The 21,112-nt window shown below is 38.7% G+C and overlaps 1 long non-coding RNA gene across 1 annotated transcript in view; it reads right to left on the bottom strand.

Annotated features, from left to right (window-relative positions):
- Positions 1-21,112, bottom strand: part of LOC130411938 (uncharacterized) — a 43,057-nt gene continuing 21,945 nt past the window's right edge. Inside the window, exons 2-3 of the long non-coding RNA XR_008905135.1 lie at positions 18,104-18,170; positions 1-69 (exon numbers count right to left, since the gene is read on the bottom strand). This is a non-coding gene — a long non-coding RNA (uncharacterized LOC130411938). The remainder of the gene's footprint in view (positions 70-18,103; positions 18,171-21,112) is intronic.

The raw sequence follows: 21,112 nt of genomic DNA, 5'->3' as shown, positions 1-21,112 counted from the left end.
GTCTTTGGACGCCCTCTCCTCATGCGCTCGCCTCTCTGCCCCCTCCGCTGCGCCTCACTGCACCAAAACCTGCAAGACAAACAATAAAAACATTAATCACACTATTCCGTATTTTCTTGTTAGCAACAACATGAGTGTCTGAGGGCACAAGCTATTACGACTTTATAATGATAGATAAATTGGATAAAAATCAACAGGACTAAATGTGCAGCATCACAATCGCACACCCACATCCCTCAGGAGAGATCAATGTCTCTTTGTTTGAAAATGAGCAATGCAGTGTATAGACGTTCGACACATTTCATGATCTGGGTGCCGCCAGCCAAACTAAGTCTTGTTGTTTAGCTTTTCTTTCCAAGGTATGTTTGCAGGTATATGTATTTTAAGATAAGACTGCTTAAGATAAACATAAAACAGGTGAAAAATCCACACGCTGTTACCAGAGGGATAGCAAAACCATAGTTTGTGAATATGTTTACCTCTCTTAATATCCTATCTAGTCAAATGTCTTTCCTGCGTCAATGCAATATCCCCAGAACATAATTTCATTTTCTGGATTACGGCTTTTAGAGCAGAACAGCTGCAACCACCAAAAAATAATAATTCTGGCTTAAAATACAGATTTCAAAGAAGAACTGACATCAGTTTTTAGCTGTAAAAACAAAACTCACTAAATTTTAAAGAATTTTTCAATACTCAGGATTTTTCTAGTTACATAATATCCATAAATCATATCCTATGTGCCTTCAAAATATATGATAAACAAATATTAATCTTGCTTAGGTGTGCTTAAGAGTGTAAACTAAAGATCAGCTTTGCTTGGCAAAAAATGACAACACATGTGCAAAGCTTATTGTGTCAAGACCCTGAATATGAATACAAGCGAAAATCAACAATTATCTCTAAGATACGACCATTAAGATTTTTCTGCATTTTTTCAATTTTTTTGGCATTGATTTCAAGTCCATATTAGCATACACGTCACATTTTGATGGTTATATCGAACCTGAAAGGGTACTGAAAAACACTGCCCAAATATGCCTAACCCATATTATTTTTGGCCCCCTTACATATTTCCCCCATTCATCTACATAATTTATGCATCTCAGCATGATACAATTTGACAGTAAATTTCACCTCATGCCCAATTCACCCAATCATTTATATTCCAGACAAAAAAGTTGTCAGATTAAACAGTTTATATTCTTACCCCCTTTATGCACAAAACTATAGTTTTAAGATCTTATAAGACAGAACAACTGATAGGGGCCCAAACACAGCTACCAACAGAGCAATTACGGCTGAACGATGCCCTGCAGATCTGCTGTAATAATGTTCAGTGGTGTGTGTCCAAACAGAGATGTTCACAGTCTGCTCGCTGACGTCCTCCTGTCACTCCCTTGTTATCAGAGCAGCAAAACGCTGTCACAATCTGCTGAAGTCGCAGTGTGCACAAAGCGTATCAGAGAGATCATTACTCCCAACAGAATGATCTGGATGACGTCTATTTAAACATAACATCTAATAGAAACTCACAGAAGGGCACTGAATGAGTTACGACAGCTTTAAATATAACCCTCATCTCTGCTACACTACTAAGTCAAGTACAATAAGCAGCACGAATCAGAATTTTTATTTTCAACAGAAAATCTCACATCGCTTGCAGAAAACACTATGAGATGATATAACGGAGCCGGACTCAAACTCAGACTTCCTGCATCAGTACCAAATGCTTGAGTATCAATAAAAGACTTCCTTAGCTTGCTTACAATATATGAATGACTAACCACAATGAAATGATAAAAAAACATTCTTACGTTAGTGCATGTCAAAGGATTTAAAAGGATTTGTACATCACCTCACTGAGGTTAAAGTCAGCGGGAAGTTATTGATTAGCATGCGGCTATGGCGCAGCTGCGGTTAGATGGCGAAAGCATTCGGTTAACCTTCGTATTTCAGCATGGAAGAGCAAAAGCGCACATACATTTACAGACTTATCCTCCAACTTGTACAAGACAAGAAAATATGAGACAAGCCTCTCTCAAGACCACCCCTTGACTGCCCTTCATCTTAGTAGAAAGCCAACAGCAAATCCACCATCTCTTCTCGCTACTATCTTTGACCGATATCAATTCTGTAATCGTTTTTCTATTTTACCGTCCTCGAGGGGAGGGGGGCTATGGGTTAACTGGATTCTGGTAATAGGAGAGTCTGGATTTGTTGAGTGCCCTGAGGTGGCGTTTCCACCAGATGAACATTTACAGTCTGACTTTGATGCAGGATAATGGGGCAAAGCTCACACCTGCCAAAGTGATGCTTTAAATATGAGATAAACAAGCCCTGCTGAACCTAATTCTTGGATTTAAAAGCAAAAATAAAAGCTCATAAGATACATGTGGTTTTATTAGAATGTGATCTTTAGAATCTGTTCTCTGATGAACATTTTATTTATGTCATTTGAAAATTATGAAATGGTATGCACTTGCAACATTTCTTAAAAAAATATAACATTTTTACTTGAGATTGCAAGCAAAATGATTCTTAAAATTATTCCTGTAGCTTAAAGGGATTGTCCACCCACAAATGAAAATTCTGTCAGAATTACCCCCCCTCAAATCATAAAAATGTATTTTTGATTCATTTTAAAAAGACGTGCTTTGCCATTTATTTAACATAAACGTATTTCGTTTCGTATTCCTTTCATATTCGTTTCTATTTTTTATTTGCAAAGTGTTTGCTGTGATTACACGTTTTGTAATTTTTATGTTTGTTTACATTTACTTTACCGACATTAAGGCTTTTATACTCCTTTAATATTTTTTGCATGGTGTATGTATTCGTTCTGTAAGGTCTGTGTTTAATATAAGCAAACGTCATTCTACTATCCTGTCCTTTTTTGTTATTTATTAAGAAAGATATTAACCCTCCATTAATTCAAGTCGAATTGCCACATATTCAAAACTGAAAGTAAAATACATCATGTGCACGGCCGCATAGATCCCTCAAAGGAAAAGTGGTTTGGCCAGAGGCACTGGCATGTCTCATTAGGATAAGGTTGCCAGATCAGCGCCACACTTCTCTGCACAATGAATATTGGAAAGCCAGCTTAATGAATCTTAAGCATGGCAGCCCGCACCTGCTCCCACTCTGAGCAACCAGAGAAAACACACTTTAGTCAGGGTGTGTGCAATAAACCGATGTTAATTTTGTTGCTCCAAAAATACAAACCATCAGTCTGGGAATGTTTGTGTTGTCCTGATGTTATTTCAAACTCTCAAAGGCAACCCAAGGAAATGCAGACGTGTGTGTTTAGGTTAGTGGTCACAATCAGCTGGGTTATTTTTACGGCTGTATACAGTTGCACATTGTTTAAATGTGAATGCTTATCAAAATGTTTACTTCATAGGAATTTTAACCTGTTTGGCTGGATCTATTAGTGTTTTAAACACACACTATGTACAGTGGGAAATCAAAAATAGGTATAACAAATACAACTAAAAACCCCTGAAATCAAATAATATAATAAATTGCAACCGCGTACAATAAAGTATTCTAGCTCTGGCGGACCACCACGACAGAATAACACACTTCTCAGGGCGAGTGCTGTTTTACCCACAATCCCTGTGGAAACGCATGCAACACCTAAACACAAGAATGCACAGGCCTAGAAAGCCAATGTGCATGTCACTTTAGGAACATCTACATTATATATCAAATTTATAGCTTCATATACAGTAGCGTTATAGAACCAAACTTTATTGATGTTGCTGTTGTTGCACTATATACCAGTGCTAGAATAAGACTGGTTTAATAAGCAATGCCACAGCCAAAACAAGAATCAAGCACAAATAAATCAGTCTGGAAACAAAAAACATGTGGAGCTGAATGACAGAGGTGAGATATGACCAAATCTTAAAATACAAAGGTGTGTTGGATAACAAACATTCAGATTTCTACAGAAAATGCTTGTGCTATACAAAAAATGTCACCACGAGACAATGGTTTTGAGGTAGATGTCAGGGCATTGTGTGCAGATTTAAGGTCGAGAATGATTTGGAAGCATCGCAACACGTGTGCGTGTAAGACGGATGTAGAAAATGAAAGCAAAGAGCGAATCGTCTTAATGCGCTCAGGTTGTGTGTGTGTAAACTTGTCAATGACGAACTGTACTGTGCGCGTCAGTGGGAAATATCAGCGTGACCCACGCAGTTGACTCATCGAACACACACAGCCTACACTGATGCGCTCAAGATCTGCTCGTCTTTCCACATGAAATAACAACTGGAAGAAATTCCCATGTTACAGGTCGTGCATGCGCAAGTAAAAATGCTCATGCGGTCTTGAAAAATGGTCGCAAAAAGCGATTTGGTCGCAGTTTTGAGCTCTAATAAAAAAATATTAATATTTTGGAAGATGGCCATCTAGCAAACTGATTTCTCAGCCAACCCATGGCTCGCCGTGGTGGACATCGGTAGACATTTTTTGGGTAGACATCGTCCAACCCTATTACCAAAGAAGACATAATCAATGTCCAACATAAATCCAATTCTGGCATTTAACTAAAATAAAATGGCAAAATGAAAACAACTAGAAAATCCATAGACATCACTGTTAGTTCACATTGGTATTGAACACTTTCTCACACCATCGGATGTGTTGAGTTTTTTAATAAAGGATGCATGTGTTTGATTCAGTCAGATGTGACAATATTCAATGAGTCTGTCATCATCTCTACTTCTGAAAAACAGCACCCGATACAAAGACAAAGCACTAAAATCAATTTTGTATCAAAGACATTATTTTGTGTTAAAACCCCCTACATTTATATATTTTTGTTCTAGTGCTTAGAATAGTTAAGAGTCATTTATCTACATGCTCCAAAACACTCAAGCAAGCAGTGCAACTCGCTGAGGTGAATTTAGCTCAAATAAAATAACACTCTTGTCAGCTCAAGCAGATGGATGGTTTAAATAAACACAGACCAGTCTGTTGAAAGGAAAATAAAAATATGCCAAAGTGCCATGAAGTCCATTAGTGATGATATGCGCAACGCAAACAAAAAAATCAGCGCAAATCATCCCCAAAAATGCCAAACGTGTCCATTTTAAGGAAGCATTCCTGTCACCTCCGATGCTGACTTGAGATTCTTCCTGGAATCCCGGGCGAAGTCTTGATTAAAAAACGGCCCATGTTTAAGTGAAAATGTGAGAGAAAGTTTGGTATGAAAGTGCAGCTTCACACATTTGTTGATGATTTGGCAGTGCTGCGAGAGAAAACGCTGAACACGCTTTAAAACGATGGCCGCCATCAATAACCGAATAACCGCAATGTCAATATTAAAGATGGAGGGGTGCTGCTTGCTGACTTCAGGTCAAACCTGGAGGGATGGAAGCGAGGGAACTGAGGCTAACAAGGATCAAGAGATTACTACTGAGGGAACGAAGAGACTAGCAAGTATCGTGGGAAAATAGGACATTTCGTTCTAACTAACACTTGAAAATTCATTACTTTCGCCTCTTTGGTGACTCACTTTCCTTGTTCTTTTCTCATTTGACTCACTTCCTCAGTTAACTTCTGATGACATAACATGACACTGAAAAACAGATGCATCCAGATCCACATCCATGCATGATCCATCAAAGCAAACGGTCCTCAAGCATAATTCACATTTCAGTATATGAAATCAACATATACTATATATGATTGATGTCCTTTAGGAAAAAAACACTTTCCAGCCTAATGTGCATAAAAAAGTTAAGAACATTTGAAAGGTTATTTTAAAGCATATGGCATTTTTTTCTTTACTGGGTTAGAAAACTATATTCATAGAAAATCTTTTTATTCATGTTATAGCCAAATCAAGCACAACAAAATAAATAAAGGTGGAAACAAATGACCAAAAAGATTCACAACAAACATTAGAAAACTCAAAGCATGATTCTTCTATGGCATCGTCCAGCACCTTCATTATTAAAATTTTGAATTTAGACATTAATAAATATTGCATATAAGAATTTATAGTCCGTTTAATATTTGACCTGTGGTTCTCAAATGATGTGCTTTTCACTGTGCGTGTGTGCGAGTGTGTTTGCGTGTGTGCGTCTATGTCAATGTGTGTAAGTATGCATATTGTGTGTGTGGAGCATTTGTATGTCTGTCTTTTGTTGCTTTCACCTTTTTCTGTTTTTACAGGTATATGCCTTTAGTTGTTTTTCTAGTATTCAATGAGTCATATACAGCTGCTTTGTAACAATGAAAATTGTAAAAAAGCGCTATATAAATAAAGTTGAGTTGAGTTAAAAGTGTACAAAAATTAACATCATTTTTAACATACTTAAGCTCTAAAACCAAGACATATTAAAATAATCATGACCATATGGTCTAAAGGTCTTTGCATATAGTAAAAAAAAAATGATGCGTCTTTTTCATATTTGGCGCTTGTGTGTACGGTGCTCTCTGAAAAAAAACTTGCCATTGTTTTTGTACTTGCCAGTCCGAATTGTTTTTGACAATTTTGACAAATCGGAGGCAGCGCGTAAATGTGATTGAAACAACGTGAGGTTGTGTTTATTTTTAACCTGCGAACATTTCGGATGAAATTTGGGACCCAATGTGCAATGCCCTTAAATCTTTCTGTTCAGGCAGATCTCTTCTACTTCACTAAATGCTTAAGACATCTAACGTAAAATCAATAAACACACTGACCAGGTTATACAGCACTGACAGCCGAGGAGAGATAAACCTGATTTACAATACTGCTGTTTCGTTCAGTTAGTTTCGTTCCGCTAGGGTTCTTCAAATGAAGACAGGCCAGTAGACCAGGTTCCATGAAGAGATGTATCAAACTGGTTTGCTCTATGCTCTTTGTTGAGGACAACACACACACTCAGGCATAAATCCATACAGATCCCTAAATCCATCTTCTGCCACAGAGCATTTTATTCTGATACTCTTAAGTACACACACGCAACAAATGCAGGAACAGAACAATTGTCCGGGTATTAAAATGGCTGTTAATCTAATGGATTGTAGAGTAGCTTCCATAGACTTAAGCCTAAAGGCTATTACTTAAAAAATTATATCTTAGCTCGAGAGATTATCTCTGGTGTTATTCGAGGTTCTTGAACCTAAATATGTGAAAGAGAAAGTATTAAAGCTCCAGTATGTAATAATTTTGTAATAAAATTTCAGAAAATAACTTGCACAGTGTGATATATTTCCTCCAGTTGTGTACTTACAATATTTCAAAAGTCTCTAAAGATTTTTTATTTCAGAGAAATTCCGATTTTAAATAACTGGCCGTCCCGGAAAAGAAATGTCGCCTCTCAGTGACGCAATGTCCGCTCTATACTTTGTTCCGGTGTAGACCAGAATATCACATGGTCAAATGCGGAAGTGGTTGTTATGGATCACCACTACTCTTTGGCGAGTATTGAAGTGCCAGTAAAACGGAAGCATCCATATTTGGATACACGCAGACTGTGTGACAAACGGAGGAATAAAACCAGGATAAATATCGGCAAGGCGTTTTCGAGATGGAGAGAGCTGCGCGACAATCTTGGACTTGACAGAGACTCTGCTCTCGCGAGTGTATTGATAGACAGGTAAGCAAATCAATTATTTATTTTAGAACGATTGGTTTGAGCACGTTAAACAACACGGCATAACCATAAACACGTAACACTGCACAACATTAACCCAACAAATCATTTAACAAATAGCTGTAAGTTGTAACGGGATAATATAGCATAACATTTCACGTTCCTTGCAGTTCATTAATTATGATGACATAAAATAATACGATCAGATATACAGGTAATACAAAAACAAATAAATTACCTCATCCGTGATCATGATTCGTTTATCCAATTTAGATGCATCGCTATGGCGAAAACGCATTTAAAACGACATCTCCCATCGTCACCTGCTTCATAGCGTCATCAAGCTTCGCCTTTGTTATTGTTGGAAATGCCCCCTCTTGTGGTCAAATACCAAGGTTACATACTGCAGCTTTAAACCAAAGGAACTCTCAACTGTAGTTGTTCACAAGTTGTTTTTTTAAAGGGGTCATATGACACGGCTAAGCATTAACATTTACATTTACATTTACATTTAGTCATTAGTCATTTAGCAGATGCTTTGATCCAAAGCGACTTACAGGTAGAGGTGGGGTAAGCAATGGAAGCAATTTGGACAGCACAAGGACAACAAAAGCATGCTCAAAAGTGAAATCAAAAAAGAAGACTGGTCTCATATAACCTAACACAGTACACAGAGCTAAACTAGAGTATTTTTTTGAGTTTAGAGTAGAGAAGAAATAAAACTCAGAACTGATCAGTCAGGTGTTGACAGAAGAGATGTGTTTCAGACGTTTCTTAAAGATGGCTACAGAATCTGCAGATCTTGTAGCAGCGGGCAGATCATTCCACATAGGTGGAACCGATCCGGAGAAGGTACATACGATTTTTACCTTTTTAGGATGGCACCACAAGACGTTGTTCGTTTGTAGAGCATAGGTATCTGGCGGGTAAATATGTCTGTATTAGCGAGTGAAGATAAGGGACCACGAACCACTAGTGGTCTTGTAGGCCAGGATCAGAGTCTTGAATTTGATGCGAGCGACTATAGGGAGCCAATGTAGCTTAATGAATAGAGGAGTGACGTGTGCTCTCTTCGGTTCATTAAAGATAACTCTTGCCGTGGCATTCTGGATCATCTGTAGAGCTTTTGTTGTGCGAGCTGGAAGTCCACCCAGTAGCTCATTGCAGTAGTCCAGTCTGGACAGGACGAGACCCTGTACTAAGTGCAAATATTATTGTTTGTTTTACATGTAATGCAATGTGTTTAGACGATTTAAGGTTCATAAACGAAGTTTTTCCACATACCAGGCATGTTTGTATCTCCTCTTTGCTCCGCCTCTCTTAGACGCTTAGATTTTTATCAAAGCTCTTGGCTCTGAAAAGCGAGGTGTGCTATGATTGGCCAGTTAACCAGTGTGTAGTGATTGGTCGAAAACTGCAAGCGTGTGACGAAATGTAACGACTCTTACCATATTTGGAACATCAAGTTCCAATACAATTGTACTGACAGGTACACCACCTCACTAGCGTATACATTTTGGCGGTCTCAGTCAAATCACACCATGACCTGACGTACATTTGTGGGGGTGTAGTTACACGAGACATCTCAGGAAAGGTCTGGGTGAGAATTCGCTTTTAGATAGAATGCATCTTTTAGTCCGACACTTAAATTTTTGCATTTTTACGTGTCTAATACATGCATAGGCAACTTATAACACACCGAAGACACAGAAAAACAGGTAGTTGCGCAATATGACGCCTTCAAATTACAAACTGTGGCCTTAAGCTGGCACCTGCAGGGCTTTAACTCTTAGTGACATCAATTAAAAGTAAATTAAACCTAAATTTTTGTATAACAATCTCCAAGCAAAATGATGATTGTCACAAACAACAACAAGACAAACGCACAAGCTGGAGTTAATTGATGGTGACAAACAAAAGAGCTCTACAGACTTCCCAGGATGCTTTGTGCCTTTGTTGGCTTCGGTAACACTTTGAAAGAGCTAAAAATATATCTGACCATGTTACAAAACAAGTGCTTATTATGAAATCCTTTTGGAATGGATTAGGTCTATGGAGACGTCTTATCTGAGAGTGAGTTGGTGTTGGTTTAGTTTCTAATGCATGGTTCACCGTGGTTATATTCGGTCACCCTCATTTATCTATTATGTGAAATGCAAACGGAGAAATTGTTGCTCTTTCTTCAATAATGTTGTTCTGTTTTTAATACAATGAAAGTGGAAAAAGACCAGAAACAAATTCCAAAAATGACCAAGAAAAATAACAATACCCAACCCAACTATGTTCCATCAATTATATATTCCCAGTTTACTGAATCCATCCTTCAGGTTTATGTGAGGACCCAATTACAATGCTAAAAACAACAAAACAAAACATCTGAACCATTCAATTGCATTATATTTGTAAGAGTGGCTTCACACATTCTTATACTCCGTTTCTACATTTGTGTTTCACAAGTCAGTCATACAGATCTGGATTAACAAGTAATGAGTAAATGATGACCGAATTTTGTGGAGGAAGACATAAAAATGTGCGAAAAATGAGAGAAATAAAGAGTAGGTCATTTGAAACACTGCTGGACATGAAAAAGAAAATATTAGATGGAAATACGAATGTGTGTGTGTATACGCAGACATGTGTGTGAACGTGCAGGTCAAGTCAACTCAACACTTTGTATCCCGCTGATAAATCAAAGTGGCTCTTCAGAGCAGAGATGGCAGTTGAACACAACACTATGGTGAACCACAAAATCATCTTTATCGTTCTGTCCTCACATAGACCTAAAAGAGATGATGCATGACAACTAGGCCTGTCGCGATAGTCGAATTTATCGACTTATCGCGCAATATATAAACTTGACGTTGGTACTTTTTGGTGATAAAATGTATCGCCAAAGTGTGCGTTTTCTTTACATAAAAATGAATGACAGTAACATTTTATAAATGTCTCTGTTAGCGCCGCCCTGTATCTGTTTATCAAAAGCGGGGCTCGCTTGCACGCACGCACGCACACACACACACACACAATCGCACACGTGTGCGCACAGCCACACAGGGGGTGGACAGGTGCAAGTGAAAAGACTCGAGGAGTTATATTGTGTTATCCTGATGTATAAACCCAGTTCGGAATAGTAATCGACTGGTGTCAAAGACGCAAACCTCCCACTTCGATATGAAAACAAAGGAGCACGTGAACAAGATGCTCTTCTCTTTAAATATAGAGGAACCGAAAACAACAACAAAACTGATTGAAACAAAAGCTACATTTGGAACTTAAGAGAGGTCTTTAAGATAAATGTGACATGTCACATGTATGAATACACCTTGGACGTATTTACAGCATTTTGTTCCTCTGAAGGGCACTTAACGAATGGAAAAGTCATTCAAGATAAAGAGACATTGTTTGTCATTGCTAAATTGGGCAAGTGTAATAAAAACGGCCACATTATGACATACAATCGTGCTTCCCTCTCCAGAGTTCACACATCGAGGTCTCTGGTTACCCTAAACCTTATCATAAAGGCTTGTAACGTAAATCAACCAATAACAATTAAGGACTAGAAGTGTCAGTTTTATTTATTTTAAACATTTACACTCCAATTATTTATTTCCAATTCATGTCCAAATATTATTTTAAAAGGTCTTTGTTCTGTAAAAGGGTGTACTTGCAATATTATGTCATTACTTAATCAGTGACATAAAATATTTATGAAATGACAATAATATCGACTATCGCAATTATTTCTGATGCAATGAATCGCCGAACAAAAAGTTGCTATCGCCACAGGCCTAATGACAACAGCGATGCTTTTGAGCTCTTTAATAAAAAACATTGTGTTTACAACAGACATATGGGGCAGCATAAAACCTCTCAAAAAACGCCTCTCAACCTGCTTGCTATGGGAAAAATGCAGAAAATCTAACCAGTCCAAATTTGTCCCTAGTATTTATAACGTTGTGGTTCAGAATGTATGGAAGGCTGATTCCTTTCGATTCTTGAACAATTCTTTCACAATGTTTAAGGAGCCATACATTTTTATTTAATTAGTATGATTACACTTGTAATATTGGCAATTATTTAAAAAAAAACAGTTTTTTTTAGTTTAAGAAATTGTACAAATATATTAATTTACAATGTGAATTAACAATTCAGATTGAATTCAAAAGAATTGTGACCAAACAGCAGATTTCACAATTTGAGCTAGAAATAAAAACACTGAATGAAAATAATAAAATGCCAGTAATCATATAATTCGGCATTGTTAGGTTACCTCGCTACTACGCTTTTGGTCACATGCTGCTAACCGATGTGCAATCCTTTTAGCACAACCATTTAAAAATGGCTGCCCTTAAATAAATACTTTCATTTAAAAAAAAAAAATCCTGTTATCCGTGATATAACCTCTTAAAAGGACCCTTATATAACGGCATGAGGGTCACATCGCTCTCTCTCTCTCACTCATCTCTTTTCAGGCTCTGCGACAGCTCACCGGTCGAGCCGCATCCAACCTTGAGCCGTCATGGCTCGGGATCATGAGCACCATCTGCTCGTGCTGAAATCTACCCAGCAGGCAGCACGCTGCACCCTGCTACACAACACTGCATCTCCAGCATGCTTGTGTATGTGTGTTACCTGGGCAGATAGGTCTCTGGAGTTTTGTTTGTGAAGACTGCGAGACGGTGCGGAACATACCTCGGTATGTGCGTTTGTGTAAGAAGAGGAATTTGGGGAAAGTGTTTGGGTTTGTGCACTCGTATCCACAGCATAACCTTCAGCTGCCAAGTCGCAGCGGATCACTGAATCCATTCATTTCCAGGTCAATTTGGGCATGTTACTTGACAACACCAATTCATTAGCACGAACCTTCTCTTTCTTTCTGAATAACTCCATCTCTTCCTCAAACACGCTTCCAGCGGCAAGCATGGCGCATAATGCACTGGGACATGTAGTCTACGGTCAATTCGACTAAGTGCTGTTGTAAATATTTCAGCGCTAGTCTCAGCCCATTGCTTCTCATTCTCCTTTGCTCAGATTCCTTTATCTTGCTCTTTTTTGTTTGAGCCCATCTCCCTCTGAGCTCTCCGATCTCGAACATGAATTTTTTACAAGTCTCTAAAACACAAAATCAGCAGTCTGGGTTCTTAGGGGCAACAATTACATGTTTAGTGTTTAAAAAAAAAAGGGAAGCAATGGATTTTTGGGTATCAACAATGCTAGTATTAAAAAATGTTCATGAAGAGATGGAAATCAAAATATGTTTCCAAATCAGAATTTAACTGACAAAGTGTGGGATATGAATAAACACCCAGCATCCAATCAAAGTATGACAAGTATGATTTTTAACACCTTTCTGTTTTTTTCAGGCCTTCAAGGCAGACAAAACAGGAGAGTGGTGAAACTTTGTTCTTCCTGTCTCTCTCAGGAAATGTTTGGAAAGGAATATTAGCTTATAGTATAACACGCAGTGAACATTGAATACTACCTGCTATTGCGTTAAGAGTGGGCTGATAAACATGTCAAACCGTATTCAGTCACATGACTTCACATCATTAGTCACATGACCACGATACACACTTATTTTGCACACTGAATACACTGAATACATCAGCTTGTTGTTTGGTCAAAACATCTTTATGGCTGTTAAGGATAAAGTAATTACCAACAACATGGTAAAAAGTAAACAAATATGTTGATGCTCACAAGCTCTGTGTGTGTGTATAGAGCGTGATGTGAGACCGCTGTGTGCAAGGAGGTGAAAAACAGCTTGTCTCAGCAAAGTGCTGAATTCCTAACAGAGTTCAGTGACCTCAGGGGCCGCAGTCGTACCAGCCGCACAGATGAGATGGGAGGATGTGTTCATTTCTCTCTGTATGTGTGTGTCTTTCCTTTCCAGGCTGCAGTTTTGACCCCTGACCTTATATCCGGGACACACTACTCTAGTCTTTACATATTCATCACCTTTCATCCTGCATTACTGAGCGTGCTCATGGTCCGGCACTGAGTGTTCTGTAATGAATGCATTAGACTGCCTCTGCTCTGTTTATTAATGGCTTATCACAGAGATTCTCTGCTCCCAGGGTCGTATGGTGACTGGTCATTCCACTTTTATCTGGTTTCCAGGCTTTACACTATAGATGTCACGCTCACAGGACATATAACCTGTGTTTATTTTTATTCATTTTACTATTTTATTTTATTGCATTGAATATTTTTGAATAATTTTGTTATAATTAAGATTAGGTTATTTTTATCATGTTATGTTATTTTCTTTTATTTGAAATTACGTACATTTTTTCCATTTATTAAAATTTTATATAAACATTTTATTTAAATTACTTAATTTATATACAGCAAAACTATTAAGAGATCATTGTAAAATGAGTGTACGTTTTTTCTGAATTTACTGTTCATAGGTATGTAAAGTGATAATTTGTGTTTCATTCTGTAAACTACTGACAATATTTCTCGCAAACTTTTTTTTTTTTTTATTGCATTTATCTGCAGAAAATAATAACTGGAGAAACATGTCAAAATAATGAAAAAGATGCTCAGTGCTTTATCACTTTTAAGCAATACTACTAGGTTGGCAGTGGAACATGGCGATGGACAATGACATCTGGGGGCGTGTCGAGGGTACGTCAGTTTGCTAGATGGCCATCTGCCAAAACATTAAAAACAATTATATCAGGAATCCAGATTGCGACTAAATCGCATTTTGCGACCAGTTTTCAAGACGGCATCATTTTTACAAGTACTTGCACATGCACGACCTGCAAATTTGGAATTTCTTCCAAAAAGCGTTCATTCCATTGATATCCCACACAAAATATTTCCAAGATTAACTAAATTATATAACAACAGTACCCTCCCCAGTACATGTTGGTACCAATGCTTTAATGTACCAACTGATTCGTCAAGTCAACAAAACTCAAAGAAAGAGAAATGAGAGAGAGAGAGAGAGAGAGAGAGAGGCAGACAGAGAGAGAGATCGCATGCGAAGATGGACAAAAAGTGAGGCTCTGTGCGGATCATCCCACAGGAATTGTCGTCATGGCTACATCCTTCCAGCAGCAGCTCCCTGATTCCAGAGAGGGATGAATGGAAGACAGGAGGAGAGAGCAACAGAGAGAAATGCAGACAAAGGAGCCGCACACACACAGAACGGGTCTTATTGCAGTGAGAGATTGGAGATTGAGATGGTAAATTACCACATGGTAAAAGAAACCGAGGCGCTGTGTGATAACTGACACAAGAGAAACTCAATCTTACAACAATTTCAGCATAACAAACACTCCCAATGCAACCTTCAGCCAGAGAGTATAAGATTGAAGACTCAACACATTTAGCACAGTTTCAGATAAAAATGAATAAACATGTCCATGACCTCCTATGAAACAAGCAAGCAAGCATATTTTTTAAAGTGGCCTTGCAACGATGTGCCATGCATTCTGACTTCTTTACCATGTTAAATGTGCTGTCTTCTCATGCTTAACATGGTCAACTTGTCAAAAAACGGGTTGGGCGATCATACAGTTCTCGCAATTTTTTTTCCGAACATATAAAACTGTTTTGTATCAATTTTTCTTAGTCCATTATTGGACAGTTCTCCCGGAAAGGCACGCGGCATGGCCACAGGAGAGCAGGAGAAGGAGCATGCGCAGACGTCACTTTCACTTGTGTTCAGGATAGAGAGAGAGCATACTTTCGTGAAGTTCAGTTGTTTGCTCGATGCATTTGGGTGATGAATGTTATATAAACTGTGGATATAACGCTGGATTTGGAGATCATTTGAAACTGATATATTGAGCCAATGCAAGTCAATGGGGACCATTGGTTTGCTATTACCAACATTCTCCAAAATATCTTTTGTGTTCTGCAGAAGAAATTTAGTCATGCAGGTTTGAATTGACAAGAGTGCGTCTTTTGAAGGTAAACTATTCTTTTAAAGTGATAGTTCACCCTAAAATTCAAATTCTGTCATCATGTTCTCAACCTCAGATTGTTCCCAAACCTGTATACATTTCTTTGTTCTGGTGAACACAGAGAAAGATATTTGGAAAAATGTCAGTAATCAAACAGATCTCATCCCCCATTTACTGCCATACTAGGAAAAAAATAAATACTATGGGAGTCAATGGCAATGACATCTGTTTGGTAACTGACATTCTTCCAAATATATTCCTTTGCGTTCAGCAGAACAAAGACATTTGAACAGGTATGGAACAACCTGAGTACATGATGACAGAATATTCATTTTTGGGTAAACTGTCCCTTTAAGACAACATGTAAAGATTAAACATGCACACTATAATATATTTATTTAAAAAGTCAATTACATTCAATTGTTCATATTTGTGTGTGTACACTATGTGCATATCTGTGTATCTGTGTTTATCGGTCTTCATCAGAAACGGATAGTGATTCTGTGGGTCTCAGCAGTCGATGGTTTTTAATCGGAAACCAAAGCAGCTTGTGGCAATTGTTCGCCTCTATGAGTCACAGCTCATGTTTATGTCTTCCACTGAAGAGACGTTCAAGACATACCTGCTCGACCGACTTCAAAACGCATCAATCAATGATGAAAAACAGATATGAGACGCAGGGGGGTGAGAAAGCGCAACAACAAAAACTGGTAAAACACAAAAGCTGCACAGTGGAATAGTGGCACAAACTAGTGTTTGACAGGAAATGACAGAAAGAGTGTGAAACCTCTCTCTTTCGGAGGTTCAAGAACTGGACAGGTGGCAAATCATGTCTGAACCTCATGAGGCATTTTTCTTTTTTTAAGAATTATCTATCATGTGTGGTTTGACGAAAAAAAGACAACCTTACTCAAACTATAAAGAAAGGAAATTAAAAATGCAGTGTAACTGAATCAGAAGTGTGTTGCCATGCACCTGCTAGGGTGATCTGTGAGGTTACAAAGGGTTTTAAGTGAAGTATAACCTGAAATTGTATACTTTCATAATGTATAATAGGCGAATTGTACGTTGGAAACCTCAGTATGCAAAAAACAGAAGTTTGAAAATGTATTTGTTTACACTACACTGGATGAATACTTTTCTAGCCCATGATGCCACAAATGTCACCAAATTACAAATGTTAATGAAAATTATTTCTCAAACTGTTCTTTACCATTGTAAAAAATGAATTTATGAACATTTTTGTAAATACATTGAAATAACATTGAATGCAGCAAGAGAACATAAACACTTTTTAAATAAACGATGCATGACAGTGGAAAAAAATGACCATTAGTTACATTCAAATGGCAGATGTACTGAAACCGCAGTGAGAGACGCAGCCTGCCAAAGTCACAGCTTTTTCAAGGACACTGCGGCGAAAGAGAGTCTGTGTGTTTCATGGAGAGAGATGAGCGCGCAGGAATATGAGTGGCAGCCTGGGAATACACACATGTGGATCGGCCTTACCGCGAGCATGTGTGTCAGCGTGTGGGGCTTTTGGATACGGTCTGCAAAGCAACTCAGGAGGGTACAAGAAGATGGCACCTGATCGTGTCAGACGACCGGAAGGTTGCTTTGTAATTCTACATGACTAATGATTTGAGGAACAGGTTTGAGTGTTCACCTGACCTGCTCAGCTTCATAGGTCCCAACCAGCTAAAAAAGCCCTAAAAACAGAGAATTCGGAAAGACAACAAACTCCAGAACTAAGCAACAGAAGCACACTGAGCCAAAGATGGCAGACCTGAAACAATACAATATCTAAGTGGTTAATTTTGGCATCGGACAAGACAAAATCAATGCAACCCACCACCGCTACTTTGTTATTTTTGCTCAGAGCACTTCACTTCGCAATTCTAACTTCACAGCCGTGATAAATTGCCTTTATCTGTGCCAGCGGATGGTTGAACCGAAAATGAGTCAATGAATCCCTTTGTGGACATAAAGTGGTGCCATTACTTTGCCGGTAGACTGTGTTTGGTCTCTAAAAGGCATTTAACTTATCAGTAAGGATGAAATCCAAAGTTAAGGCGGCATGAATACATCAACATGACTGAAAAATAAAACATGCATTTCAGCCCCGCATTTAAATTATTGTTCACAGGCAAAGCTTCTTCCCGATACAGAATCCAAAGTGGATGGCTAAGACGGAAACGAGCGTGGAACTCACAAAACCTTACAGCGTCCAACAGGAATCCGTGCCCTGATGGACTTTCCAGTTTACAGTCAAATAAAACAAATCTTGGGCCAGCCCCATCCCTTTACATTTTTTGAACACCATAAAACGCTCTTAATAACACATCCATGCACCATTAACCCCAAAGGGTCACATATAGCGAGAGCAAATCACCGTGACTTGACCACCCTGGACTAAATATTCCGAAAAGAAGCAAGGATGGATATGTTTTGGATGTTCTACAGCCAAGCATGTTCTCAAAATAAAATCACAGTGGACGGACGACACGAGGGGGTTCGGTGTTCTCCAGCAAAACGGACTTATGCAACTCGCCTGATAAGCTTGAGAAAGAGTTCACCTACTGTCAACAGTTACTTCCGGTCCTCTCCAGCACCTGCTCACAGAAGACAGACGCTGATGTCTCGGGACCTGTAGAGAAAGATAAATATTTATCAGTATGGGTGGAAATAAGGGGCAGAATGATACACAGACTTTTTTAATCAAATAAAGTACAAAACAACCAGCATTCGCTCGCGGAGGGAGATAGTTAATGGCTGTAACAGATTAGGCACTTTAATGCTCCCTCTGGTGCGCTTGAAAGCACGGGGTGGGCTGCTTTTAAACATCACCTCCCGGCACTCCATGCGTGGTAGAATCTGTCTACCATCCTGCTGGTCTCCATTGAGCGAGTACAAACACTAGCACTCTCTTTATCACTCTGACCCTGTGGTTGTTGTTCATCACACGGTGTTAGATACAGACCGTGAGAGAAGGAGATAACGCACTGGTTCTGAACTCATGTTCTCGTGATCATGCTTCATCACGCTGCGTGGGGACAGGGTTGCACATGCTGCTGGAGGCGGAAAGGTAAATGACGCGACCCGGCAGCTCTGTAAATAATAACTCCAGCTGGTGCTGCTGTAGTGACCATCTACTACAGAAAATATATTTCCATCAGAGAAGGTTCAGACAACCCCTGGTATGATACCCAAACACTGCACAGCGGGCGCGTTATTAGGATTTGAAAAATGAGAAACTGTTCACAATAGGTTCCTTTAAGAGAAATTAAATAATAAAAATGATATTAAAAATTCACATCACATTGCTGTAGTCAAATAATTGGTCAGGTTTTTGTCAAGGATGGAGTGTAAAAAACTGCAAGCAAAATCATCCCTGTAGGCAAGACAATGGCCTGTAAACAGAAACTCATTCTCTCCCATTCTAAAATTAGCAGTCAGTCTCTAGTGGACACTCGACTGATTCATCCGAGGACTCTTGAAATGGACCAATTGTGTGTTTCATGCTTCACCTCCGTCGATGGGCATCTGGCCAAGACTTCACTGTTAGTGGTCCTGCACGGGTCTTTCCGTAGAAACAGCACACATTATTGTTTGAGGATAAATACATCACTGAAAATTGCTTTGCCAGGAGATGATAGACGTAGACACTGGTCCATCTCTAATCTCCCAAATAGAAAATTAATCTGCATGGCACTGTGCCCCACAGACTGTGCTCATGACCCCAACAGCACTGTTTATCAGAGGACAGGATGGGTTGGGGAGGGACATTGAGATCAGGAAGATAAAAAGGAAAGTTAATAAAGCAAATTAAGGAAGAATAAAAGTGTAAAACAATAAAGATAAACGCAAGAATAATGCATAAAACAGAGTGAACAAGAAAACAATAAGAAAGGGAAACCAAAGGAAGGAAGAAGGGAAGGGAGGGAGGGAGGGAGGGAGGGAGGGAGGGAGGGAGGGAGGGAGGAAGGAAGGAAGGATGGAAGGAGGAAGGAAGGAAGGAAGGGAGGGAGGGAGGGAGGGAGGGAGGGAGGGAGGGAGGAAGGAAGGAGGGAGGAAGGAAGGAAGGAAGGAAGGAAGGGAGGAAGGAAGGAGGGAGGGAGGGGAGGGAGGGAGGGAAGGAAAAATAAGAGTAAGGAAAAACAAGAGGAAAGACTAAAAATATAAAGTAGGGAAGGAAGGAAGGAAAAAGGACAGAAAAATAAGAGAAAAAAGGAAAAATAAGAGAAAGGGAAAGAAAATAAAAGCAAAGATGTAGGAATGAAAAAAGGATTGATAAAGAGTCAAATTAGAGGACAGAATAAAGGAACAATAGAGGAAGGAAGGAAGCAAAGAAGGAAAGAAGGAAAGAAAGAAAGAAAAAAGAAGAAAAAAGAAAAAGAAAGAAAAATACTTGACCTATCACAGCCTGTTTTGTGAAAATTGAGATGACGATGTAAAACACAGATGAAATATGTAATATATCAAGTATGTTTTTTTAATCTAAATATGAACACCTTTTATAACATTATAAACATAATAAAGACTATAAAAATTGACAAAACAGGAGCCTTTTAAATAAAGATAAGGAAGGAAGGAAATGCTAGGAGGAAGGAAGGGGAAATAATAGGAAAACAGAAGGAAAGGAAGGAAAGAAAGAAGGTAGATGCTTCATAAGGCAAAAATGAATGCAGAGCTGGGTTGGTTTCAATAGCCAGACACATAAAACACCGATGATATAGAGAAGTTTACTCTGACCACACATTTTTGCATTAGACACTGGCCAATTCACACCCATCAACACACATGAAAAACAACCCCAACACAACTGCTTTTACCTTTACCTTTACATATATTCATATATAAGATCAATAGCATTCGGATCAGATCATTGCTCTAAACGGGAGTGCAGACGTTTAGAAGGTTCTTGGTGTTATGCATTGATCAAGCTGCACTAAAACGCAAGCATTAGCAGAAATGTAATCAATGTACAGAGCTCCAATTCAAACATCAATAACAACACTCTTCTGTGAGCTACTATGATACATGAAAGCTCTACACACTCAATTATCTCAAAAAACACATTTGTCCCAGTCTCAAGTGAATAATGGTCACCTCATACAGATAAAAGGCCATGGCCATTTACTTTATCTGCTTTCTGCCAGGATTACAAACTAATCAAGCTTTGAAAGACAGAAAACAAGAAATGAATAGCCAAAAACAGCAAGCTATGAAAACAATCCCATAATGCACTGCAATGCGGGTCTATATATACCAGGTCTATATTTTTGTCATGAGTCTAATCTCCTCACAAATGCGATGAGCCACGCAGGATCTTCTGCAAAGTGAAATTCAATTAGTGCTTTCAGACGATGTCTCCCACACGGCGCTTCACATTGAATCCCGGAGAAAAGACTGCTTCCATATAAGATTAGCTCGACTGTGGGCTACATGTCAAACTGACGCTGTCTGTGCTATAAATTTCTACTGATAAAGACTGTCATAATCTACTATCAGACTGCTACTTAAACTTTGAGATTGAATATCGCATAAAGTGAGAATATCTTTTGCCCGTTACCCATTAAATCCTTGTAA

This window comes from Triplophysa dalaica, chromosome 22, assembly GCF_015846415.1.
Source record: "Triplophysa dalaica isolate WHDGS20190420 chromosome 22, ASM1584641v1, whole genome shotgun sequence".
Classification (NCBI taxonomy): Eukaryota; Metazoa; Chordata; class Actinopteri; order Cypriniformes; family Nemacheilidae; genus Triplophysa; species Triplophysa dalaica.
Note: the sequence above shows the minus strand (reverse complement) of the source record. Positions and strands in the feature narration are given on the sequence as shown.